Source organism: Piliocolobus tephrosceles, chromosome 17 (genome assembly GCF_002776525.5).
Source record: "Piliocolobus tephrosceles isolate RC106 chromosome 17, ASM277652v3, whole genome shotgun sequence".
In the NCBI taxonomy this organism is placed as follows: Eukaryota; Metazoa; Chordata; class Mammalia; order Primates; family Cercopithecidae; genus Piliocolobus; species Piliocolobus tephrosceles.
In genome coordinates, this window is record NC_045450.1 from 74187900 (window position 1) to 74215284 (window position 27385).

At 50.5% G+C, this 27385-nt stretch overlaps 1 protein-coding gene and 1 long non-coding RNA gene across 7 annotated transcripts in view; both read right to left on the reverse strand.

The window, feature by feature from the left end:
- The window catches only part of ANKRD11 (ankyrin repeat domain 11), a 224209-nt gene extending 212431 nt beyond the window's left edge, over positions 1 to 11778 (reverse strand). For 4 of the 6 annotated variants that reach the window (XM_023228892.2, XM_023228893.2, XM_023228888.2 and 1 more), the window contains exon 1: positions 11412 to 11777. The gene's annotated coding sequence lies outside the window, so the exon portion shown is untranslated. Of the gene's footprint in view, positions 1 to 11411 lie in introns of all 6 variants that reach the window. The other 2 variants (XM_023228899.2, XM_023228898.2) reach the window with 1 other exon arrangement.
- Positions 11779 to 25126: 13348 nt separating this feature from the next.
- LOC111553808 overlaps positions 25127 to 27385 on the reverse strand; it is a 7309-nt gene continuing 5050 nt past the window's right edge. Inside the window, exon 3 of the long non-coding RNA XR_003306749.2 lies at positions 25127 to 26259. This is a non-coding gene — a long non-coding RNA (uncharacterized LOC111553808). The remainder of the gene's footprint in view (positions 26260 to 27385) is intronic.

Here is a 27385-nt window from a genome sequence, read left to right on the forward strand (position 1 = left end):
AAAAAAAAAAAAAAAAATTAGCCGGGTGTGGTGGCGGGCGCCCATAATCTTGACGACTCGAGAGGCTGAGGCAAAAGAACCACTTGAACCCCAGGGGGCGGAGGTTGCAGTGAACTGAGATCGTGACACTGCACTCCAGCCTGGGCGACAGAGACAGACTCCATCTTCAAAAAAAAAAGAAAAGTAAAATGTTCTCATGTGAGGGAAGGGCTGGTTAAGAAAAGGACTCAGCCAGACTCTGGAGGACTTATGTAAAAATAAGCACAAAGAAAGAAAGTGTGCCACACAGGGCCTCCCCTACCCGGAAGCAACTCCCTTTAAGAGCCCTGGACCTGAGTACACTGCAGGGCAATGAGGCGTGTCCAGAACACCGACTTCTGCTCCCCATTCATCTCTGCATCTGCAATTACGCTGAAATGTAATTTAGGGCGCTGACAGAAACACTGCGGCCGGAGACAGCCACCCAACAAACCAGAGGGCCCAGTGCTGCTGCCCCGCACACAGACCACAGAGGCCACTGCGGCCGGAGACAGCCACCCAACAAACCACAGGGCCCAGTGCTGCTGCCCCGCACACAGACCACAGAGGCTCATTCCAGAGGGAGGCTGCATACTACTCACTGGAGGCAGCTCTCCAACATTCACATTAGCTCATAAGCCTAGCACAGGTTTAACACATTAAATGTTTCTTGCACAAAATATTAAGTAGCAGCCGGGCACGGTGGCTCACGCCTGTAATCCCAGCACTTGGAGAGGCTGAGGCGGGTGGATCACAAGGTCAGGAGATCGAGACCATTCTAACTAACACAGTGAAACCCCGCCCCTACTAAAAATACAAAAAATTAGCCAAGCGTGGTGGTGGGCGCCTGTAGTCCCAGCTACTTGGGAGGCTGAGGCAGGAGAATCGAGTGAACCCGGGATGCAGAGGTTGCAATGAGGCAAGATCAAGTCACAGCACTCCAGCCTGGGCGACAGAGGCAAGACTCCATCTCAAAAAAAAAAAAAAAAATTCTAACTTTTAAGATTTCCAACCAAGTATTAATTAGGTATCTATTAATATGTGCGTAGAAGTAGTAGAAGATATAAAACAAGTCCAAGATGAGCCTAACTGTGTATTTGCACAAACAGAATCCCTCTTCTTCTTTCTGTGCTGCTTCTAGCAGCAAGCTTCAACCTCCAAAATCTCTACTCCCCTTCTATGTGGACCCAAAACTACTATCTTGGTCCACACTTTACACTGTCCTGAGAAAATATTTGAGGGCAAATACCAGAGCTGCTGAGCTAAGCAGAGCCAGCAGGTACCCATCTAACACAAGGCTCTGCCCCTCAAGACTTCCCCAAATAGCCATTTCCTTTCCTCAACTGAGATGCCCACTTCTCCCTCTGGAATCTGGGCAAATGACACCAGCGACATCCACATCTGTCAAATGTCCCCAGGGCAGGGAATGGAGTATGACATACAGTAGGCACAAAGTAAACAGCACCCAGCTTCTGCTCCACCACCCCATTCCCCATTCCTGCTTTCTTTTCTGTCTCCTTTGCTCTATCCTTTCACGAAGCTACTCTCCTAACTAATGTTTGCCCCATTCCCTCCTCTGGGAATCAATTCGTCTTCTCTTTTTCCAAGTCTTTTTCATGAATACCTGCTAACAAACACCATTAAGTCTTCACAATTTGCCTACACAGTCTGCTTTCCGAGTCCCCTCCCTGTTTCCAGTTTCTCCAGGTTCTCTTGTAAGGATCTTCTTAACGCTGCACATGATGTCTTGTGCCTGTAATCCCAGCACTTTGGGAGGCTGAGACAGGAGGACAACTCGAGGCCAGGAGTTCAAGATCAGCCTAAGTAACACAGTGAAACTCCATTTCCACAAAGAATTTTAAAAATTAGCCTGGTGCAGTGGCACATGCCTGTAGTTCCAGCCACTCACGAAGCTGAGGCAGGAGGATCACTTGAGCCCAGGAGCTCAAGGCTGCAGTGAGCTATGGTCACGCCACTGTGTCCACCCTGAGTGACACAACAAAACTTTATCTCAAAGAACAGTTCAGGCACCACGGTGCTGCAAAGTCAGTGCTTTCATCTATAGCCCATCTACCACCTGCCGATTCTGACTCATCATCTTTCGCCTCAAAAAAAGTCAGCAGACGAAATGCAGGTCTATCATTGCAAACTCTGTACAATCCAACTCTAGTCATGCTTCCAGTTTCATCTGCTACCATCTTCTTTGACGGGCTTCATGTTCAGACAGGTCTGGCTGACATTCTCATGGTCCATGCGGCCTTCCCAGCCTTTGTCCACGGCCTTCCCGCAGTCTAAGATGCCCTTACTCTGATTTCTGCAGTTACATTCCACTGATCCTTTTTTTAAAACAGAAACATAACTTACAGTTTAAAAAAAAAAAAAAAGCACTTCTTCCGTTAAATCTCCCAGGTCACAGAGCCTTTCTCTCCTCCGATCTATTATCTCTCTTTTCATAAGAACCAATACTTAATGCAAGCTTTAGTCAACTGAATGCATCTTTCTCCCAGATCTTAGAGCAGGAGGCCACAGCACTGCACACAGTGAACAACCAATGAACATCTGTGGAGGAAATCACTGAAACGTCAGAAAAAGCAGAGTTTGTCTAGTTTTAGAAGCCCCTTCCATAAAACATGGCGCTCCTTCCAGCTAAATGGAGACACAGAGCTGTTCTCCCACAGTACAGCGCACCGCACCCCATCTGGAAAAGCAGTCAGGTGAGCCACAAGTCAGCCACACAGTGCTTTGCAAACATGCCAAATGTGTGAATGGTCACAAAGACATAAAAAAAACAAAACAAAACAAAACACAGACTGCCCTCACAAAAACTGCCAAGGTCATGAAAAACAGGGAAACACTGAGAAACGGTTACAGACGAGATTAAGGAGACATGATAACTAAATGCAGTGTGGGATCCTGGATGGCATCTGGGGACAGCAAGAGAACATTATTGGAAAAACCTCCAGCTTGCTCATCCCTGGAACCTGTGAATGCCTTAGGTTACACGGACAAGAGAATTAAGGTTACTAATCAGCAGAGAGGGAGATGACCCTGCAGTGTTCGGGTGGGCCCAATGTAAACACGAGGATCCAAAAGTGGAAGAGGGGCCAGGCACAGCAACTCCAGCACTGTCGGGGGCTGAGGCGGGAGGACTGATGGAGCCCAGGAGGTCGAGGCTGCAGTGAGCCTTGATTGTGCTACTGCACTCCAGCCTGGGCAACAGAGCTGAGACTCTCTCTCCAAAAAAGGGGGGTGGGCAGCAGAGGAGCCAGAGAGATGCCACGAAGCTGGCTTTGAAGACTGAAGAAAGCACTGCAGGCCAAAGGCCAAATGCCAAATGCAGGCAGCCTCTGGAACACGGAAAAGCCAAGAACACAGATTCCCCGCTGGAGCCTCCAGAAGGAACCAGCCCTACCTACCTAGATTGGAGCCCAGGCAGATCACGTTAGGTTTCTAATCAACAGAACTATAAAACAATAAATCTAAGGGTACGGTGGTTAGTTACAGCAGCGCTAGAAAAGCAACCAAGGCAGCACTGACACAAGTCCCGGCACTTCTCCAACGTCTGAGAGCTGCTGTCCTTCTCCCTTCCTCACCCTCCATCTGCCCTCGCTCACCCCCTGAACCAATGTATGTACGGGCTTAGAAGAAAGCTATTAAGGAAAAGGTACAGGTTAGGTTCTAAGACAGATTTTCTCAACTCTCTAAAACTTCACTGTACCATTAGCTTCTACTAAATGTCCTTTTTGACAAGAGTCAGTTTCAACATCATCTTCTTTTAAAGGCCAGTCATCCAATGAGAACCCAAGTTTAGCAGAATCAGATCTAATCACTTTGCCAAAGAAAAATAAAGTCTGAATGTAAATCTCATTAAGTTTACATATGCTTAACATTACCTAAACTGTAAGTGCAAGTGCACACCACTGTTCTGAGTTTCATACTAAAAGATACAGGATATAATTCAAAGACACTTCTCATGTGTCAGGGGAAAAATTCCTATGAGAAAATGTTTTGGCCAGGCGCAGCGGCCCACGCCTGTAATCCCAGCACTTCGGGGGGCCGAGGCAGGTGGATCACCTGAGGTTGGGCATTCGAGACCAGCCTGACCAACCACGGAGAAACCCCGTCTCTACTAAAGATACAAAATTAGCCGGGAGTGATGGCTTATGCCTATAATCCCAGCTACTCAGGAGGCTGAGGCAGGAGAATCACCTGAACCCAGGAGACGGAGGTTGCGGTGAGTCAAGATCACGCCTGGGTAACAAGAGGGAAACTCCGTCTCAAAAAGAAAAGAAAAAAGAAAAGAAAAGAAAAGAAAAAGAAAATGTTTTGAGTGTTAGCATATTTAATATATTAAGCTCTAAAGAACTTCAAATTTCAGATAGACTATTCTCAAAGTAACAAAAATATCTATGTATGTAATTTAAATAAATTAGGAGCCAAACATACAATTCTAGAGAAGAAAAAATGCACAAAGTCTAAAAATTCCTTGAAATCCGAATCAACTGTGGGGTTGTGGAATACTAACACGGCAAGTTCTCAAAAATCAGAATCAACTGTGGGGTGGTGGAATACTAACACGGCAAGTTCTCAAGGCGCTCTTTGGCCTCCTGAAAGCTGGATTTCTTCTTTGTCACCATCGGAAAAGGCAAAGGTTATTTATGCTCTGCACACCCTTTAATCAGCCAGACATCTTAGACAAAATCATTTTTAAAAACTTAATTCTTCCAAGAGTGGTGCTCTGGGGTTTTTTTGGTTTTCTACTTTTATTTCCTGTTTTGCAAGATGTAAAACCACATCTAGAAACATGGTGGATACTAACAAAGCTTGATTTCTTAAGAGAAAAATAAGGTCCTTCACTGCTTCTTACCTTCTCTATTTTAGATACGTTTAAACAGTATAGCCATAATGATTTCAAGTTTACATCATCATCCAGAATTAAATCAAAGTCTTCTTTGATTGTGCCAGATATAAATGCAGCGGTAAGCTAATCCTAACTCTAGTAAAACCTCAGGAACCAAGCAGCCTACGCAATCTTCCCTTTACTTGGAAATACTGCATTCCTTATCCTAAGACGTTAACATCCTGTCTAAAAAGTGCCATAGGGAGAAGAAGGGCAACTTACTATCAATGCACCACAAAAAGAGGTTTATTTGCTAATTTTACATGAAGAATAACTTCTGATATCAGAAAGTTATTAAGCATTTACAAATAACATTTCAATTTCAGCCATTCTTAAAAGTCACATTTCTTAGAGTTAAGTAACGAGGGAGAAAGTTTTGTGAATGTTACTATGACAGAAGAAATTTTCATATGAGTTACAAAAATGTTTTGTTGAGAAAAACCCAACATTTTCAAATAATGAGCAGGTACACACTGGTTGTTTTACAAATGGAAAAAAGAGCCCCTACAGATTTCCAGTATAATAAATAATTCACTGCACAGATGCGAAGGACAGGCCTGGAAACAGGTCTCACCCTCCACCAGCCACAAGGACGCTGTAACTGAGACAGCAGCTCCTGGACACCTGCCTCAACCTTGAACTCCAAGAGAAAGAGAGAAAGCGGGTGTGGGGAAGCCAAGAAGACTGGGTTTTCGGTCAACAGGATTCAGTCCTTTAGGACCCTGAAAAACCTTAGCCATACAAACAGGATAGCTTCCTTTTATTTTCACACCGAAAACCCTCTTAACCCTTTCTTCACAGAGCCAGCTTTAGAACTGTGGGGTCTCTGGCCGGGCGCAGTACTCACGCCTGTAATCCCAGTACTTTGGAAGGTCAAGACAGGTAGATCACCTGAGGTCAGGAGTTCGAGACCAGCCTGACCAACATGGCGAAACCCCGTCTCCATTAAACAAAAAAAAAAAATACAAAAATTAATTGGGCTTGGTGATATGTGCCTGTAGTCTCAGCAACTAGGGAGGCTGAGGCAGGAGAATCGCTTGAATCCAGGTTGCAGTGAGCCAAGATCGCACCACTGCACTCTGCCTGGGTGACAGAGACTCTGTCTCAAAACAAAACAAAACTAAACCGTGGGGTTTCTTAGACCTAGAATAGTGTCTGAATGTTTTCAACCACAACCAACGAGTTCCCCTCCACCAAATACCCTTGCCTCTTACTGTAAACCCAAAAAGCTAAAACAAGTCTCAAGCTCCCAAATATATCCATAGTCTTTAAAAAGCAAACTTTTGCCAATTATCTAACAGTTTCATTTAAAATGAAACTTTGAAAACCTAAACATATGGGAAAATCAATAAGGCACACTTCCCTTTCGTTGTATTTCCCTCCAAAGGGATTATTTTTTCTTCATTAAAATGCTAAAACTGGCCGGGCGCGGTGGCTCAAGCCTGTAATCCCAACACTTTGGGAGGCCGAGACGGGCGGATCACGAGGTCAGGAGATCGAGACCACTCTGGCTAACACGGTGAAACCCCGTCTCTACTAAAAACTATAAAAAACTAGCCGGGCGAGGTGGCGGCGCCTGTAGTCCCAGCTACCCGGGAGGCTGAGGCAGGAGAATGGCGTGAACCCGGGAGGCGGAGCTTGCAGTGAGCTGAGATCCGGCCACAGCACTCCAGCCCTGGGGACAGAGCGAGACTCCGTCTCAAAAAAAAAAAAAAAAAAAAAATGCTAAAACTTTCACATGACTCCACCTGTTCAGTTACATGTGACCAGAGGGTACTCAAAGCTACAAATGAAACACCTAATTCTCATAAGCAGCAGCAGCAAACGATACTCAGTCCAGACTGATGTCAACCCATCCTTTACAGCACCTGAAACCTTGATGGAAACGATGAGGAAATCCGAATAAAAACTGCTTCTGGCCTTCTACTTTGGCCTAAAAACAGCAGTCCTACTAAAAGTGCTTTCACAGAAATGCACTTTCACAGAAAGCACTTTCTTCCCACAAAGACAACTCTCCCTTTAATTATGTTTATCTCTTGTTCTGTCTCCATTTTGAAAACTGTGCTCCCACCTTTATCTAAGCTATAAAAGCAAACTTGTAATGAAACAAACGGAGACCGAGCATAGTGGCTCATGCCTATGATCCCAACACTTCAGGAGGCTGAGGTAAGCCCAGAAGGCTGAGGTAAGCCCAGAAGGCTGAGGCCTACGCAACATAGGAAGACTCCGTTTCCACAAAAAGTAAAAATAAACTAGCTGGGCATGGTAGCACATCCTGTGGTCCCAGCTACTCAGGAGTCTGAGGTGGGAGGATTGCTTCAGCCCAGGGAGTCGAGACTGCAGGGAGTCGAGGCTGAAGGGAGCTGTGTTCACGCAAATGTCCGCTGCACTCCAGCCTAAGCAACACAGCGAGATCCTGCCTCAAAAAAAAAAAAAAAAAAAAAAAGGCCGGGCGCGGTGGCTCAAGCCTGTAATCCCAGCACTTTGGGAGGCCGAGACGGGCAGATCACGAGGTCAGGAGACCGAGACCATCCTGGCTAACACGGTGAAACCCCGTCTCTACTAAAAATACAAAAAACTAGCCGGGCGAGGTGGCGGCGCCTGTAGTCCCAGCTACTCGGGAGGCTGAGGCAGGAGAATGGCGTGAACCCGGGAGGCGGAGCTTGCAGTGAGCTGAGATCCGGCCACTGCACTCCAGCCCCGGAGATAGAGCAAGACTCCGTCTCAAAAAAAAAAAAAAAGGACTTACTAATGCATGGGAGGCAGCGAGAGGTATGTCAAGGTCATGCCACAAACTATGGCACATGGACCAGCTGAGGAAGGGAAAGGCCAATGCAGCCAGAAGGACCGGAAGCTTGGGGCAGGGGTCAAGAATGGGGCATGGAATCAGAGTTAGGCCACAACCACCACTGTTATCATAAAAATAACATTTGAGGCCAGGCATGGTGGCTCACGCCTCTAATGCAAGCACTTTGGGAGGCTGAGGTGGGTGGATCACTTGAGGTCAGGAGTTTGAAACCAGCATGACCAACATGGTGAAACTCCAGTCTCTACTAAAAATACAAAACAATTAGCCATGCGTGGTGGGAGGCACCTGTAATCCCAGCTACTTGGGAGGTTGAGGCAAAAGAATTGCTTAAACCCGGGGGGTGGAGGTTGCAATGAGCCAAGATGACGCCACTGCACTCCAGCCCAGGCGACGGGCGACAAAGCAAGACTCCATCTCAAAAAAAAAAAAGAAAAAAAAATTCAAATTAAGAGAACACATATTGAAAATATTTCAAGATTTCAAGACAATAACTTTTAATTCTTTGCATTCCATTTTGCTATAAAGTTTATCAAACGAGCCACACTGAATTCCCACAGGGCACTGACCACACAGCAGAGTCATAAACTGACACAGCATATGCCCTCAGGCAAGGAATGCGCCATCATTTTCACCTCTTAACTACAAATACCTTGCTATGAAGAGACACTCCTCCATTACACTTACCATTTGAGGATGACGAGACTTACACACGGTAATGGACACATCAAAACACTTATTTTGGCAACAAAATGCAGATTATTTTCTGAACCAGCATTTACTGATACTCTCTAATTACGTTATTTAATTGATGATGGGCTCACTGCCCATATGCAAAATAAGTCTCCTCTTATATTTGATGAAGTATAACCTTTCCATGTCAAATCTACTTTAAAAGGCACAAAAAAAGGCTGGGCACAGTGGCTCACGGCTGTAATCACAGCACTTTGGAAGGCCAAGGCGGATGGATCACAAGGTCAGGAGTTCAAGACCAGCCTGGCCAACATGGTGAAACCCCGTCCCTACTAAAAATACAAAAATTAGCCAGGCGTGGCAGTGGACGCCTGTAATCCCAGCTACTCAGGAGGCTGAGGCAGAGAACTGCTTGAACCCGGGAGGCGGAGGTTGCAATGAGCCAAGATAGTGCCACCGCACTCTAGCCTGGGCAGCAGAGAGAAACTCCAAAAAAAATAAAATAAAATAAAATAAAATAAAAAGGGGCACAAAAACTTCTTGGAAAAATATTCTCCAATACAAACAGCATAGTTTCATTAACTCTATTTATAGGGACTTCTACTTGTCATGGTATCAACACTGTAATTACAGCTAACATGGCGGCCACTTAGCAGCAGCAGCAGCCCATCTGGGTGGGTGTGATGAAAGGCATTGCTGGTATGGGGTGACCAGCACGGCCAGTCGAGAGAAAAGCGTCTGACGGTGGCAGTGCAAGTTAGAAGGCTGACACAAATTAGAGCTGCAAAAGAGGAATTCAGGTTTTAAAGGTGACACCTTTAAAAACGAACTTCTGGTAAATTGTGTTATGTATATTTTACCACAGTAAAAATAAAACAGAAGAAAAAACTGCTGAAAGTTTCAAGTTTGGGTCAAATTTAGCAATATCTTATAGGAAACTTTTCAACAAACTCAAGAGGCATCACAAAGAACAGAGAAAACGTCACAGCAACTTGGTCTTTGTTCCCTCCCATCCCATTCCATTCAGATGGCCAGCCTATCAAATGAGATCCTGCTCTTCGGGGAGAAACTACAGAAAGAGGAGAACAACAGCTGAATGGAGGGTGGGGGAGGCCACGCCAACTATACGAGGTCACAATGAAGGCTGAGCAAGATATCCGCCCCCCACCTTTTTTCTTCTAGTTTAACTACTGTTGCAGAGTGAAATCAGAGGACTTCTGTGATCATTCCCTAACAGAACTCGAAGTCTTCCAGGGCAGCCAATACTCACTAAGAGAAATCAAGGTCTCAGAAAAACCAAAAAAACAGTCTCAGGGTCTCTGATTTTGAACTATCCACGTTATGACATAGACTAGGTCTGCACACAACAAAAACAGTAACTGTTTCGATGGCACTTTTTCCACAAGTAATATCATCTTAAATGTTTGGCTGAGTAAGTCTCAACATCCCAAAAAGGATCAAAAGATTCTCTAAGTTTGGCAGTTCAACCACTGTGCACACTTTTATTTCTCATTTCAAGCGTTAAGGATATTGCTCAAATGACTGCATAAAACTCTCTCCTCGTATAAGAAAGCCTGAAATCTAATTTCTCTACCAAAAAACCCTGTTCTTGCAAATGGATACAAAACTACTTATAACCTACAAAAACTATGAATCCTAAGCATGTTATATCTTAACTGTTTAGAAAGAAAACACTTTCAAAGCATAGAGAACTGTGAGACCAGCTTCATCTTCCCAAGCCTCTTCCAAAACTTCTTGGAAGCTAGTATACAAGACTAACCTTCCAGAAACACAACAGAAGCAGAAAATCTTAACGGGGCACCGCGAAAAGAGCAGGCGTCGAGAAACATCAAGACTCCCCACCCCCCAACCTTCCCAAACGACACAAATACAAGAGTTAACAGTACAATCCCTCTTTGAGAGGGGACTGAATCAATGTGGCAGGGCCAACCCTACACACACACACACAAGCACGCGCGCGCGCACACACACATACACCACACACACAGCTACCGCCCTGCCAGGGGATGATGAAATGAGGAACGGAAATTAACATTTCAGGCAACGTCTCACATTGTTCCTTGAGGCCAAGGGCTGCTGTTGCAGCCGCCACCGCCACCGCTTTCCTCCCAGCCACCCCCCTCCACCGGCCCGCCTACCCTCCCCCTAACACCCCCCACACGGCTGCCCGCATTCCTGCCCCTCCTCGGCCTACGCGCGCCTCCTGCAACCCCGACGCCCCCAGGTCCCCAGTTCGCCCGCCCCCTCCGGCTCGGAGCCCGAGAACCGCCTGCTCTCATTTCAAAACAGCGATAATAATAGGGACGCTGAGAATAACAACTACGACCAGCACCGGGAAGGCGCCCCTCTCGCGGGTCAGAGGTCGGCGCCTCCGCTCCGCAGCACTCGGCGCCCCCTGGCAGCCCCTCCCGGCAGCCTCAGGTCCCCAAGACCTCCAGGCCCGCCCCGGAGCCCCCCCGTCCGCCTCTCACCGCCGCCTCGGGCCCCCGAGGCCCGCCCCGGAGCCCCCCGGCCGCCTCTCATGGCCGCCCCGTGCCCTCGAGGCTCCCAGGCCCGCCCCGGAGCCCCCAGTCGGCCCCTCACCGCCGCGGCGGGCCCCCGGCCCCCCAGGCCCGCCCGGAGCCCCCGTCCGCCCCTCACGGCCGCCTCGGGCCGCCGGACCCCTCTCACGGCCGCCCCGACCTCCCAGGCCCGCCCCCGAGCCCCCCTTTGGCCCCCCCCGGCCCCCCCCGGCCCCCAAAGACCCCCCGCCGCCCCGAACCTGGACACGCAGGACTGCCCCGATACCCATTATTGGTCCCTCAGGACGGCCCCGAGCCCCGAAAGACCCCCGCCCACCCGGCTCCGGCCCCCAGGCCTGCCCCGAGGCCCGCGGCGCAGCTCCGCCACCGGGGAAGGCCTGCAGGCCGCAAGGCCGCGCAAATGCCCCGTGCCCGCCCCGACCACCGCCCCCAGGCCAGGGGCGCCTCTCACCGGGCTCCGAGGGCTGCGCGACTCCGCGGCGGCTCAGCGGCGGGGCGCGGGCGCTGCCCATGCAGCCCGCGGCCGCGTTTCCCGGGCCGCGCGGCCCGAGCGGGAAGGCGGCGGCGGCGGCGGCGCGGGCTCGGGCCCGGCAGACCTGCGAGGGCCGGCGGGAGGCGAGCCCGCCCCTCGGGCGCGCCCACGGCTAGGGCGAGCGCCGCGGCTCCCGGTGCGGACGCTACTGAAGGGGCGTCTGGCCGCGGGCTCGGCGGCGGCGCCTCCCCGGCTGAGGCCCTCGGTCCATCGCGCACCGTCTCAGGGCGGCCTCTGGCTCCAGGACCCAGCGGCGGCTGCGGCGGGCGCCGGCCGCATGAGACGCTCCCGCCCATTGGCCCGCCGTATCCGCCACCGCCATTGGCCCGCCCCGGCCGGCCGCAGAGGCTGCGCACGTCACAGCATCGGGAGTTGGTGCGCTAATGGAGTGAAGGGGAGAGGCGGGATTGACAGCCTCTGTGGCGGCCCGGAGGCGGGACTAGGAGGACGTCACGGTAACGATTGGGCAGGGTCCTGCGTGAGGGCGCACTCGACACTGGAAGTAGCGAGCAACTGGATTGGCTGCCTCCGTCGCAAAGGAGGGTGGGTCTTGCACTCTCGGGCCTGACGATTGGTTTTTCCAAGTGCCGGAAGCAACAGGGATGTGGTCTGGGAACAAAATCTGGTATTGAACTGCTGCGAGACAAAACGTCCGCCTCCAAAGGCCGGAGCGGCGGTTGCGTGTCGAGGACCCGTGGTCTTTTGCCTGCCTCCGGGCATCTCGAGCCACGTCCGGCTCGGCCCCCGGAAGGCCCGGCCTTCGGCCGCGCTGTCCTGGCGGGCGTCACGGGGCATGAAGAGCCCTGGGCGGCGGCCAGGGGAGGGGACCGGGACATCCGGGCGGCCGCTCGGTGCTCCCCCGCGGTGACTCTTGCGCTGCCTTTGAAGAGAACGGCCCTCGGGCGCGCCGCAGCCCCTGCCTTGCTAGTTAATTCTCCAACACGCGAAAAAGGTAGATGAGAACTGGTTTCCTTTGCAGCTAAAATTAAGCTTCTGGTAAGTGTGGATCCTGTTCTAAGTGCACCTGTATTTTCCTTCAGAACCCAACCAAAAAAGTAAGGTGAACAAAATCGGTGCTCCTTTCAGTTTCTTTTTCAATTCTGCATGTTACTGGGGACTAAGACAACTGGTTAGCAAGCTATTTACAAGCCTCAATTTACGAAATAACGGAATTGCAAAGTCCAGAGTAGATAGGACGTGAGGACGGCCTTTTTACTTGGGCAACACGCAGTATGGTGGAGAGATCAGTTGTTAAACCGCCCCTATTCAAATCCCAGCCTTACCAGTGACTAGCGGTCACCCGGTAGGCTCTGTCTCTCAGATCTTCAGTTTCTTGATGGGTAAAATGGGAACTACAAGTAGCACCTTTTTCTTTTTTTTGAGTCAAGGTCTCACTCTGTCGCCTATGCTGGAGTGCAGTGCTAACTAACTGCAGCCTCCGCTTCCCGGGCTCAGAGGATCCTCCCACCTCAGCCTACTAAGTAGCTGGGACCACAGCCAGGCATCACCACGCCCGCCTAATTTTTTAAGGTTTCGTAGAGACAGGATCTCTCTGTGTTGCCCAGGCTGGTCTTGAAATCCTGGACTCAAGCGATCCTCCCTCCTCGGCTTCCCAAAGTGCTGGGATTAGAGGCATGAGCCACGGTACCAGCCAGGAGCACCTATTTCATAGGCCCATAGGGAAGATTAAATGAAGGGGCTGTGTGTTCCACGGTGCTTGGCACGTATAGGAGCTCTGTGGAAACATTAGTTATGCTGTAACTGGACCTTCAGCCTTCTCTAGGCAGCCAGATTTCCGGCTCCACCCACAACTAGTCACGTCATTGGATGAGGGGTGAGCGCCTGATAAAAACAGCCCATGTATGGGCTGATCTGCGTTCGTGAAAAGGTGATCCAAGGGTTTCCATATTTGCCTCACTGGAAGAAGTATCTGCTAAAATGGACGAAATTCAGAGTCCTGGACCCCATCATCACCTATTGAACTATTCTAGATGACAGGGGACTAGGCATTGGTATTTTTTTATTTTGGGCCCTTACAATACTCATCATTGGGAAAATTTGAAAAACGTCAACCTAAGCAGTCAAGCTCGCACTCAGGAATGTTTCCCCTAGGCTGAGGGGCAGTGGCGCTCACAGGTGCCCTCAGCGCAGTCCAGCTTCAAACTCCTGGGCTCAAGTGGTCCTCCCACCTGAGGAGCTGAGATTACAGGCATGCACCACCATGCTCAGCTATCAAGCGAATTTAAAGTACAAAATATTAATATGACTAAGCAGGCAGTTGGCCTCGGAAACAGAATCTGAAAATACACTAAGGTAAAAGCAAACTGAATTTCAACAGAAGTAGAACCTATATGATAGAGAAAAGAAATGCAGAGTAAAGGGAAAGAAGCCAGGAAATGCATTAATTAGAAAATCTTGGCCGGGTGGTGGCTCATGCCTGTAATCCCAGCACTTTGGGAGGCCAAGGCAGGCAAATCATGAGGTCAGGAGTTCGAGACCAGTCTGGCCAATATGGTGAAGCCCCGTCTCTACTAAAAAAATGCAAAATTAGCTGGGCGTGGTGGCGCACGCCTGTAGTCCCAGCTGCTCGGGAGGCTGAGGCAGGAGAATCTCTTGAACTCAGGAGGCGGAGGTTGCAGTGAGCCGAGATTGTGCCACTGCACTCCAAGCCTGGGCGACAGAATGAGACCTCATCTCAAAAAAAAAAAGGAAAATCTTTCAGGTGGGGTGCGGTAGCTCACGCCTGTAATCCCAGGACTTTGGGAGACCGAGGTGGGTTGTGGGAAGGTAGAGGATGGTCAGACTTGCATGAAAGGTTGGCTCTGAGATGATGAACGCACAGGAACAGCGGTGCGGATGGAGTAGAGAGCCACGGTTGGACTGAAGACAGGCGGTAAGGTTTTATGGGCTGTCAAAGAAGGGTTCAGGGTGAGGTTAGCATTGCCTGGAAGACAGCTTTAAGGAAGGGGCGGTTTGGGTGAAAAAAGAGTTGAGTTTTGTGCACTTCAAGTCTGAGATGTTCTTTGGGCCTCCTGCGTGGGTGATGAGTACAGGGCACGAGGGGAGCAGCACCAGAAACCAGAGCCACAGCCAGACGGAAGTAGGAGCAGGGAGGCCACTGGGGTGCAGCCGTGCCCCTGGCCTAATAGCAGCAGGGCACCAGTGAAGGTTTCCAACGCGAGGCCTAAAGATCAGATTCCTATTTTACAACGTCACCCTGGAAACAGCGTGAAGGGAAAAAGGCCAGGTGGGAAGCTGTCATAGTAGTTTGAGTAGAAACAGCAACGGGAGGATGCAGAGAGGCCGGGGAGGGCCAGGCGGCCAGCACACCACCAAAGGGCCATGGGGACAGCTGTGGAGAGCCAGCACCGCCACAGCCTCCAAACTGGACATTACATTTTGATGGGACATTTCATTAAGGGCAATTAATTTTTAAAACATTCTGTGGGCCAGAGAAAACCCCAGATCTACAAAACCCTGATCTGTAGCCCCGATGGGGCATCCTCAAATAGTTGGCCTGGGATGCTTGTGTTCTTTAAGGCGGTCCCGTGGGCCCACCCTGGAGACTCTGATTCAGTAGATCTGGAGTGAGATTGAGAAGTGTGCACCCGGCCGGGCACGGTGGCTCAAGCCTGTAATCCCAGCACTTTGGGAGGCCGAGACGGGCGGATCACAAGGTCAGGAGATCAAGACCATCCTGGCTAACAGAGCTTGCAGTGAGCTGAGATCCGGCCACTGCACTCCAGCCTGGGCGACAGAGCGAGACTCTGTCTCAAAAAAAAAAAAGAGAAGTGTGCACCCAACTGGGCACAGTGGCTCACGCCTGTAATCCCAGCACTTTGGGAAGCCGAGGCGAGTGGATGACCTTAGGTCAGCAGTTCGAGGCCAGCCTGGCTGACATGGTGAAACTCTGTCTCTACTAAAAATATAAAAATTAGCTGGGCGTGGTGGCAGGTGCCTGTAATCCCAGCTATTCGGGAGGCTGAGGCAGGAGAATCGCGTGAACCTGGGAGGCTGAGGCCTGGGCAACAACAGCAAAACTCGATCTCAACAAAAAAGGGTGCACCTGGCCAGGCGTGGTGGCTCAAGCCTGTAATCCCAGCACTTTGGGAGGCTGAGGCGGGCGGATCACGAGGTCAGGAGATCGAGACCATCCTGGCTAACACGGTGAAACCCCGTCTCTACTAAAAATACAAAAAAATTAGCAGGGCGTGGTGGCGGGCACCTGTAGCCCCAGCTACTCGGGAGGCTGAGGCAGGAGAATGGCGTGAACCCAGGAGGTGGAGCTTGCAGTGAGCCAAGATCATGCCACTGCACTCCAGCTTGGGCAACAGAGCGAAACTCCGTCTCAAAAAAAAAAAAAAAAAAAGTGTGCACCCAAGGTGGTCCGGGTGCCATCTAGGAAAAACACTCCTGGGGTCATCTTCCATCTCCAGAGCATCCCAGCCTCCCCAGTAAGGCCCGGTCGTTACAGTGCCCATTCCGGGATGCCTCCATTGCTGCTCTGCAACTGTGTTTACTATAACTCACCCCGCCCCACCCTGAGCTCTTGAATTCATTCAGCAGACATTGATTTGGAGCCTGCCACTTACCACTTACTGACCTAAGAGCTGTGGATTGAGCTGTGAACCCAACTAAGTCCCTGACAAAGGTTCTTACATTCTCGGGTGTCTCTCTTCCCTGAAACAAAGAAGCTAATTGTTCATTGAACATCAGCCACATGTGGCTCCAGGAAAGACCCAGTTTGGGTAGCCAAACACTCAGGCACTGCCTCTGACGATGCTCTCCCAGACGTGGTGGTCCATGGGGAAGAGCCCAGCGCCAGGCTCTCCCAGATGTGGGACAGCCGCCCTTCTGGGAAGGGATGTGCAGACTTAATTTTGCGCCTAAGGAAAGGCTTGCAAGGCTACTCCACAGTCCTGCTCCTGCATGACACCCCACTCTCTGCTGTGGACCCACCAGCAACTGCATGCACAGTGGGACCCTCTGCCTCTTCCTTACAGATGGGCCAGAGGTCACTGTGAAGGGAGGCAGCCCAGCCACCTGCATTCTTTCTGCTCCCTCTTCTCCATAAGTGGCAGAAATAGGCGGAGCAGGCCCACCTCTGGCCTTTCCCCTCTGCCTCCTCCCCCGGGACCTGTGGTGAGAACTGACAGCTCAGTTTGAGTCCGGCAGGCCTGGCCTCAGCCCTGTGGTCAGCCCCAGCTTCCAGCATTCCTAGCATTAGGATTTGGAACCCAGGCTCATTTCAAAGTACATTTTGATGTGTCTTGTTTCCCAGTTACCATAACTGTGGGGTATCACCTTCCAGAACTCAAAAGCAGGGGGAGCTGAGGGATGAAACAATATCAGATATTCTGGGAGCCCCTGACCTCAGTGTCACTAAAGCTACACCCCAGTTTTTTGTTTTGTTTTGTTTTGTTTTGTTTTGTTTTGTTCTGAGACAGAGTCTCGCTCTGTGGCCTGGGCTGGAGTGCAGTGGCATGATCTCGGCTCACTGCAACCTCCACCTGCTGGGTTCAAACAATCCTACCTCAGCTGCCCAAGTAGCTGGGATTACAGGCATGCGCCAGCACACCCGGCTCATTTTTGTATTTTGAGCAGTGATGGGGTTTCACCATATTGGCCAGGCTGCTTTCCAACTCCTGACCTCAGGTGATCCACCCACCTCTGCCTCCCAAAAATGCTGGGATTATAGGCGTTAACCAAGGCACACCTGGCCAATTTTTAAAACTCTAAATCCCATATTTCTTCAGCAGCCCTATCAATTGCAGTGTCTATTGCCAAATACTATTTTCTGTTCTATTTTATCCCCAATTTTTACTGTGGTAAAATACACATAACATGAAATATACCATCTTCTTTTGTTTGTCTTTTTTTTTTTTAGAGACGGGGTCTTGCTCTGTCCCCCAATTCTGGAGTGCTCACCGAGCGTTCCAGAAACCAGAAATGCATGCTGGTCTCCGGAAGGCTGCTGAGATGGTTTCACATTCCCTGAGATGTAGTGCAGCACATCTCAGGGGCTGTGACCAAGACTCACTGTAACCTTAAATTCCTGGGCTCAAGGGATCTTCCCAGCTCAGCCTCCTGAGTAGCTGGGACCACAGGTGAGAGTCACTACACTTAGCTAATTAAAAATTTTTTTTTTTAGAGACTGGGGTCTCATTATGTTGTAAGGCTTCTCTCGAACTCCTGGCCTCAAGCAGTCCCCCAACCTCGGCCTCCCAAAGTGCTGGGCTCATAGGTGTGAGTCACCGTGCCCAGCATCATAACATCATGTTGTAAACCTCAAATGTATATAAAAGTATTGAAAAAAGGTAAAAAGCTAGACTTTTTTTTTTTTTTTTTTTGAGATGGAGTCTCGCTCTGTCACCAGGCTGCAGTGCAGTGGTTCAAGCAATTTTCCTGCCTCAGCCTCCCAAGTAGCTGGCACTACAGGCATGCACCACCATGCCCAGCTAATTTTTTGTGTTTTCGTAGAGACAGGGTTTCACCATGTTGGCCAGGATGGTCTCGATCTCCTGACCTCATGATCCGCCCACCTCAGCCTCCCAAAGTGCTGGGATTATAGGCATGAGCCACCGTGCCTGGGCTTTTTTTTTTTTTTAATTTGAGACAGAGTCTCGCTCTGTCGCCCAGGCTGGAGTGCAGTGGCTTGGTCTCGGCTTGCCGCAACCTCTGCCTCCCGGGGTCAAGTGATTCTCCCGCCTCAGCTGCCTCAGTAGCTGGGATTACAGGTGCCCATCACCATGCCCAGCTAATTTTTGTATTTTGAGTAGAGACTGGGTTTCTCCATGTTAGTCAGGTTAGCCTCGAACTCCCGACCTCAGGTGATCTACTGGCCTCAGCCTCCCAAAGTGCTAGGATTACAAGCATGAGCCACCGCAGCCAACCTACTTTTAAAAAGTCATATTCGGACTGGGTGCAGTGACTTATGCCTGTAATCCCAGCACTTTGGGAGGGCGAGGCGGGCAGATGACCTGAGGTCAGGAGTTCGAGGCCAGCCTGGCCAACATGGTGAAACCCTTTCTCTACTCAAAATACAAAAATTAGCTGGACATGGTGGCACATGCCTGTAATCCCAGCTACTCAGGAGGCTGAGGTGGGAGAATTGTTTGAACCCAGGAGGTGAAGGTTGCAGTGAGCTGAGATCGCGCCACTGCACTCCAGTCTGGGCGACAATAGCAAAACTCCATCTCAAAAAAATAGGGGGCCGGGCGCGGTGGCTCAAGCCTGTAATCCCAGCACTTTGGGAGGCCGAGACGGGCGGATCACGAGGTCAGGAGATCGAGACCATCCTGGCTAACACGGTGAAACCCCGTCTCTACTAAAAATACAAAAAAACTAGCCGGGCGAGGTGGTGGGCTCCTGTAGTCCCAGCTACTCCGGAGGCTGAGGCAGGAGAATGGCATGGACCCGGGAGGCGGAGCTTGCAGTGAGCTGAGATCCGGCCACTGCACTCCAGCCCGGGAAACAGAGCAAGACTCCATCTCAAAAAAATAAAAAATAAAAAATAAAAATAAAGGCCGGCGGGGCGGCTCACACCTGTAATCCCAGCATTTTGGTACACCGAGGCGGGTGGATCACCTGAGGTCAGGAGTTCTAGACCAGCCTGGCCAACATGGTAAAACCGTCTCTACTAAAAATACAAAAATTAGCCGGGCGTGGTGGCAGGCGCCTATAATCCCATCTGCTCGGGGAGCTGAGGCAGGAGAATCGCTTGAACCTGGGAGGCGGAGGTTACAGTGAGCCGAAATCTCACCACTGCACTCCAGCCTGGGTGAGAGAGCAAGACTCTGTCTCAAAAAGAAAAAAAAAAAAGTAAACAGCTAGACTTTTAAAAAGTCATATTACCTGGAGAATTTTCATTCTTCCTTTCCAATTTACATGTCTTTTATTGCTTTTCTTCTCTTTTTGTTTTCCAGAGATTAGTTCTCACTATGTTGCCCAGGCTGGTCTTAAACTCCTAGGCTCGAAGGAGCCTCCTGCCTTAGCCTCCCGAGTAGCCAAGACCACAGGCGAGCACCCCACAGCCTGCACTTTTTATTTCTCTTAGTTTTCATTTTTACTTTTTTAGAGACAGGGTCTTACTCTGTCTCTAAAACTCCTGGGCTCACTCAACCTTCCCGCCTCAGCCTCCCAAAGTATTAAGATCACAGGCATAAGCTGCCACGTGCAGCCTGTACCTTTTACTTCTTTTTATTGCCTAATTATAGCCCTATCCGTTTTGGTGTCATTTTAAAGTCTAAGTATATGATAGTTTTTTTCTCATTATATCACAAATTATATACTTATAATCCAACTGGGAAGGTTGGGAGTACAAAAAAAAAAAAGAGAGAGAAAGTTGCCGGGCGCGGTGGCTCACGCCTGTAATCTTAGCACTTTGAGAGGCCGAGGTGGGTGGATCATCTGAGGTCAGGAGTTGAAGAGCAGCCTGGTCAACATGGAGAAACCCAGGAGACGGTGGTTGCAGTGAGCCTAGATCGCACCACTGCTGAGCGAGACTCCATCTCAAAAAAAAAAGAAAACTTCTCAGGACTTTTCCTAGTAAGGCTGTCATAATACTGCCTGATGTGTTTTATGTAACGAATTGCAGACTCCAGAAAGCAGGGACTTAGTTGGGAAAATTACTCGTGCACTCATTCAGCAAAGGTTCCAGTGCTTGCTGGGTGGAGACACGGTGCTAAGCACTGCCGCAGTAGCAGGGGGGAAACCGAACGCATCTCAAATGCTATCCCAGCAAGGACTCCAGTCTCTACTCCTGTGTGTGGTTGTATCCAGTGCATGACACAATACTCTCTCCAGCTGTTCCTTGGATTTGGGAAGCAGCGGAAGATTTATGGGTCATGGAGGCTCAGTCCATCCCTGGAAATCAGCCCTTGGGAATTCAGCTGAGTTATGTGGTTAAAGCCGTCATGACAGCCATCCCCTGGCTGGGCCAGTTCTGGGAATAACTACAATGCTTATACTACAGGATAGCCAATTCAGAACTTCTTACTAGTGCTGAATTCAGTAAAGGTTTAATAACACATTCCTCAAACCCTCAACAGTACTTGAGGACGTCTCAGCTAGAGAAGGCTTCCAAGGGATGATGATGATTATGGTGATTATTATTGAGACAGAGTCTCGCTCTGTCGCCCCAGGCTGGAGTGCAGTGGCACAATATTGGCTCTCTACAACCTCCACCTCCCGTGTTCAACTGATTCTCCTGCCTCAGCCTCCCGAGTAGCTGCGATTACAGGCATGTGCCATCACACCAGGCTAATTTTCCTATTTTTAGTAGAGATGAGATTTCACCATGTTGGCCAGGTTGGTCTTGAACTCCTGACCTTTGGTGATCCACCTGCCTCAGCCTCCCAAAGTGCTGGGATTACAGGCGTGAGCCATGAGTCTCATATGACAAGTTCCCTTTTAAAATGTGTAAAACTCACAGATACCTTTGTCTGGAAAAATTGTTTTTTTGTTTTTTGAAACAGGGTTTCTATCACCTAGGCTGGGGTACAGTGGCAAAATCAAGGCTCACTACAGCCTTGACTTCCCAGGCTCAAGCAATCCGCCCACCTCAGCCTCCGGAATAGCTGGGACTAGATCTATATGCCACCACCCCCAGCTATTTTTTTTTTCTTTCTTTTGTAGAGACAGGGTCTCACCATGTTGCCCAGGCTGGTCTCGAACTCCTGGGCTCAAGCAATCCTGCCTTTGCCTCCCAAATTGCTGGGTTAACAGGCATGAGCCACTGCACCCAGCCAGAAGATGATACTAATAACATTTCCAGGAAATTTAACAGGTAATGTTTCATATGTTAGGAAGCAGAAATCACTTTGGGAGGCTGAGGTGGCAGGATTGTTTGAGGCAAGGAGGGCAACACTGCCAGTGCCCAGGCAACATAGCAAGACCTCAACGCTACCAAAAGTAAAAACTCAGCTGGATGTGAGGCTTGCTTGAGCCCAGGAGGGCAACACTGCAGTGAGCCATGATCATGCCACAGTCCTCCAACCTGGGAACAGAGCAAGACTCCGTCTTAGAAAAACAAAACAAAACAACACAGAGGCCAGGCACGGTGGCTCACGCCTGTTATCCTAGCACTTTGGGAGGCCGAGGCGGGCAGATCACGAGGTCAGGAGATCGAGACCATCCTGGCTAACATGGTGAAACCCCGTCTCTACTAAAAATACAAAAAATTAACTGGGCATGGTGGCAGGCACCTGTAGTGCCAGCTACTCTGGAGGCTGAGGCAGGAGAATGGCATGAACCTGGGAGGCGGAGCTTGCAGTGAGCCGAGATCGTGCCATTGCACTCCAGCCTGGGCAACAAAGCGAGACTCCATCTCAAAAAAGAAAAAGAAACAGAGAGGGCATAGGTGCTCAGTGTCATATAAATTAATACATTTTATTACTGAAACCCAGTTTTACTCTGCCAACTTTAAATTTTTTTCAGAAACATTAATCTATTTTGTTTGAGTTAAATATAGAAATGCTACTGGCTGTTCCAGAGTTTTAGTTTTAAAACTACTGTCAGTCATTCCTCAGTGGTCCCGTGCACCGTCTCCACGCTGCAGGGAGGCTGGCTCCTCTGTGCCCTGTGAAGTAATGGTGTTGTCTTAGCCCAGATCCTCCTGGACAAGTGCTTCGGTTCTTCCGTTTACTGGTAGTGTTGCAAATATAGTCTATGGAGTTCGTTCTCTTTTGTCTGTTCTGTTTACAAAACTGTAACTTCATATAGGACTGCCTTAGGGCCAGAGTAAACTGTCAAGCTAAGTAAAACATAAAACAGCAGGGACAGGCCGGGCGCAGTGGCTCCCAGCACTCTGGGAGGCTAAGGTGGGCAGATCATGAGGTCAGGAGATCAAGACCATTCTCACTAACACAGTGAAAACCCATCTCTACTAAAAATACAGAAAATTAGCCAGGCGCGGTGGCGGGCGCCTGTAGTCCCAGCTACTTGGGAGGCTGAGGTTGGAGAATCGCTTGAACCCGCAAGGCGGAGGTTGCTGTGAGCCGAGATCGCGCCACTGCACTCCAGCCTGGGCAACAGAACGAGACTCTGTCTCAAAATAAAAAAGTAAAAAAATACACATAAGGGGCCGGGCGCGGTGGCTCAAGCCTGTAATCCCAGCACTTTGGGAGGCCGAGACGGGCGGATCATGAGGTCAGGAGATCGAGACCATCCTGGCTAACACGGTGAAACCCCATCTCTACTAAAAATACAAAAAAAAAACTAGCCGGGCGAGGTGGCGGCGCCTGTAGTCCCAGCTACTCCCGAGGCTGAGGCAGGAGAATGGCGTGAACCCGGGAGGCGGAGCTTGCAGTGAGCTGAGATCAGGCCATTGCACTCCAGCCCAGGAGACACAGCAAGACTCCGTCTCAAAAAAAAAAAAAAAAAATACACATAAGGGACAGGGATGGTAAAACCCAAACTGCATGCTTTGGTTTAAGGTGTATGTAAAGCCAAAGTACCCTTCCATCTCCAGATAATCTCAAACTTCACCTGATCAGCCCCTGTGCTCCCCAGCCAGAGCTCACCGAGCGTTCCAGAAACCAGAAACGCATGCTGGTCTCCGGAAGGCTGCTGAGAGCACCCCAGGAAAATCCCAGCACCAGCCTGAGTTCACTTGTGGTTCTGTTTGTCCACAGGTCTGCCAGGTGAGGAGGTCTGCAGTGGGCCAGCCGGGGTGGATAGTCTCTATAGAAATGACCACCTGTTCCTTGTCAAAGCAGCCCTTTAAGTTACAGCGAAAAGAAAGCCCTCCTCTTGCTCCACATCCACACTGAGCCTGAAGTCTGTGGCCCTGTCCTGGCATTTCAGAGGCTTGTCTGGAGACTCACCCTCATCCCCCTCAGCAGCTGGGCCACCAGCAGTCACATGCTGGCCTCTGCTGGCTTCTCTCTCCCTGGGGCTGCAGATCCGAGAAAGCAGCCCAGAGTGGGCACCAAGACACCCCAGGCTTCACTGGAGCCTCTTGGAGAGCCAGCCCCATGCCTCAGTCCTGCCAGGATCCCTCCCTTCTGGCACTGCTGCAGAAGCCTCCTCCTCGGCCTCACATTCCCACCTCTGGCCTCTCTAGACTCCATTCTCCTCCCAGCAGCCAGTCATTAGTCCTCAGCAACACTCACCCTCCGACTCTCCAGCACTCCCTGGCCACGGCCCACTCCCCTGCTACCCGCCCCTCCCAACCGGTCACACCGACGGGGCTGGCCAGGCCTCTCTCTGGGCAGCCTCTTCTGTCCTGGGATGATGCGCTTCCCTTTACTCCTGCACCACATCTCGGGGCAGGCTTTAAAGCCCCTTTCTAAACTAGTCATTTGGCCGGGTGCAGTGGCTCACGCCTGTGATCCCAGCACTTTGGGAAGCTGAGGTGGGAGGATCGCTCGAGCCCAGGAGTTCGAGACCAGCCTTGGCAACATCTCTCCAAAAAATTTTAAAATGTCTGGGTCAAATCCTCTTTTCTATGAAGTTTGCCCTGCCTATGGCACCTCAGACTCTGTCTCCAAGGCCTCTCGTTGTCTTGCTCACCATGTGCCTTGTTTGCTGGGCTTGTTTTCGTTCTCTCCCTCAATAGAATGGAAGCTCACTGAGGACAGGCATTGTTTTCTAGGACACTGCCTAGTGTAGTGTGGTCCCTCAGCAAGTATCTGTTACAGGCCACTCCCTGTTATCCTACAGAAAATGTCCTTCGTCTCCAGTCCCTTCACCCTCTGCAGCCACACTGGCGGCTTCTCATCAATCCCCTCAAAACTTCTCATCCAGAAACCCCGACAGATCCTGGCTCTGTTGCCCAGGCTGGAGTGCAGTGGTGCAATCTTGGTTCACTGCAATCTCTGTCTCCCACGTTCAAGCGATTCTCCTGCCTCAGCCTCCGGAGTAGCTGGAATTTCAGGTGCGTGCCACCATTCCCGGCTATTTTTTTTTTTTTTTGTTTTTTTTAGTAGTGATGGGGTTTTACCATGTTGGCAAGGCTGGTGTCGAACTCCTGACCTCAAGTGATCGACCTCCCTCGGCCTCTCAAAGTGCTGGGATTACAGGCGTGAGCCACCGCACCCAGCCAAGTAGAGTTTCTTTTAGGTGTTGGCAGAAAAGGCTGGGATGTGTCACTGGTCACCGAGCCTCTTCCCTGTTAGCTGTGGCTGTCAAAATTCCAATGCGGTTCATGGGAAACTCCCCAGCAGCAGATCCACCACTGATGTGCTGAGAACCTACGACAGCCACAAGCCAGTGATAACCTGTCACCTAATGATAAGGCCTGATGGCATGAGACCACCATCCTCAAGGGAGACTCCAGGTTCTGTCCAGCAGGCATCAGGGAGCAGTTCAGCTGACAGTGGCTGGCTGGGAATGAAACGGTGAAGACACAACCATCTGATGACTGGCTGTATCCCAGAGACAAGCAAACATAGCATCCTGTTGGCTCATGGCACATTCGATTCAAAACTGGGAGACCAGGCCAGGTGCAGTGGCTCACATCTACAATCCCAGCACTTTGGGAGGCCAACCAGGCAGATCACCTGAGGTCAAGGGTTCGAGACCAGCCTGGCCAACATGCTGAAACCCCATCTCTACTAAAAACTATAAAAATTACCCAGACTTGGTGGCAGGCGCCGGTAATCCCAGCTACTTGGGAGACTAGGCAGGAGAATCACTTGAACCCCAGAGACGGAGATTGCAGTGATGAGCCAAGAATGCACCATTGCACTGCAGCCTGGGCAATAAGAGCGAAACTCTGTCTCAAAAAATAAGTAAAAATAAAACTGGGAGACCAGCCACAGACCAGCAAACCCTTTCTCGCTTCAAATAGCGTATCATTCCCCTAAGGAATATTCTCTGGGACCAGAGACACCTCAAACTAGTTACTTTTCGGAATAGGCTATCAATTGATGCCCAGAGATGATCCTTCTTTCCTAGGAGCTGAACCCATATGAGGCTTCTGAACCCTTACCAGGGATGTTCAGGAAGGTCCCCGGCCTCCGGCCAGTGTGAGCAGCCCAGTGGCTAATGGACTTAGTCAGGCAACATAGTAAAAAGGGGATTGGCTCATGACAAGGAAATGAAAGGGAACATGCCCCTTCAAGGGACTGGATCTAGGGACGCAGGCCTGGTTCTGGGACGCTTATCTCCTGCCTTCTTTTCCACTCTGTGGGCCTGGTCCTCTTCAGCCATGGCTGGCGTCCTCACCAGGTGGAAAGATGCTAACAGCTGTCTTCACAGTTCAGCCTTCTAGCTCTGGGCAAAGTCTCTTCTCCAAATACAAATCGAGAGGACGGACTTAACAGGTTTGACTTTCTGTTCCTGAGTTGATCAGTGTGGCTGTGAAGGCTGGGCCTGGGCCTGGTCCATGTGGTCAGGAGCCATGAGGAGCTGCCTGGATACGTCTTGCTGAGCAGATCTCAATACAATCATCAATATGCTCAGCAGCCAAGCTGGCCCTCCATGACCCCGTCACCTGATAATTCATACCCCAGCCAGTCCCTCCCACATTGTCCAAGGGTGGGTTTTGGCAACCAATTTGGCAGAGGTGACGGTCAATTCTGAGTTGAGGATAGAAAAGGCTGTGGCTCCTGCCCTCTGGTCACTGGCTCTGGGGAAGGGCACACGTGAGGAGGAGCTGAGGCCTCCTGGCAACAGCTGCGTGAGTTCTCCACCCTGGATGCGACGCAGGTCCTCCAGCACCAGTCAAGCTTCAGACGACCACAGCCCTGGCCATCAATCAGCTGGACTGTCAGCTCGTCCAGTCCAAGAGACTAAAGGGTCCAGTCGAGCCACTCCCAGATTCCTGACCCTCAGAAACAGAGTGAGATAAGTATTTGTTGTTTTAAGTTGCCACGTTGGCGAACTTGGAATGCACCCCCCAGGGCTGTGGGGATTCCCGTCACGTGGAGAGGACATAGGCTGTCCCTTCCAGGTCCTTAAACACCTGTCCAAAGTCCCACACCCAACAGTCTAAAGAAACACTGAGGAATACATGATTATTTAGTCATGCTCAAGTTCCTGTACAGGTTTCTTGCTAGCAGAAATGGACTTTCTGCCAGGCGTGGTGGCTCACGCCTGTAATCCCAGCACTCTGGGAGGCCGAGGCAGGCGGATCACCTGAGGTCCGGAGTTCGAGACCAGCCTGACCAACATGGAGAAACCCCATCTCTACTAAAAATACAAAATTAGCCGGGTGTGGTGGCACGTGCCTATAATCCCAGTTGCTCGGGGCTGAGGCAGGAGAATGACTTGAACCCGGGAGGCGGAGGTGGTAGTGAGCCGAGATCGCGCCATTGCACTCCAGCCTGGGCAACGAGCAAAACTCCGTCTCAAAAAAAAAGATGGAAAGTTCATTTTTTTTCTTTTTTTTTTTTGAGAGAGTTTCGCTCGTTGCCCGGGCTGGAGTGCAATGGCGTGATCTCAGCTCACCACCTCCGCCTCCCGGGTTCAAGCCATTCTCCTGCCTCAGCCCCGAGTAGCTGCGACTATAGGCGCGTGCCACCACACCCGGCTAATTTTGTATTTTTAGTAGAGACGGGGCTTCTCCATGTTGGTCAGGGTGGTCTCGAACTCCTGACCTGAGGTGATCCACCCGCCTCGGCCTCCCAAAGTGCTGGGATTACAGGTGTGAGCCACCGCGCCCAGCCCTTTTTTTTTTTGAGATGGAGTCTCACTCTGTCGCCCAGACTGGAGTGCAGTGGTGCGATCTTGGCTCACTGCAAGCTCTGCCTCCCAGGTTCAAGCAATTCTCCTGCCTCAGCCTCCCAAGTAGCTGGGATTACAGGCGCCTGCCACCACACCCAGCTAATTTTCGTATTTTTAGTAGAGATGAGGTTTCACTATGTTGGCCAGGCTGGTCTCCAACTCCTGACCTCAGGTGATCCACCCACCTCGGCCTCCCAAAATGTTGGGATTACAGGCATGAGCCA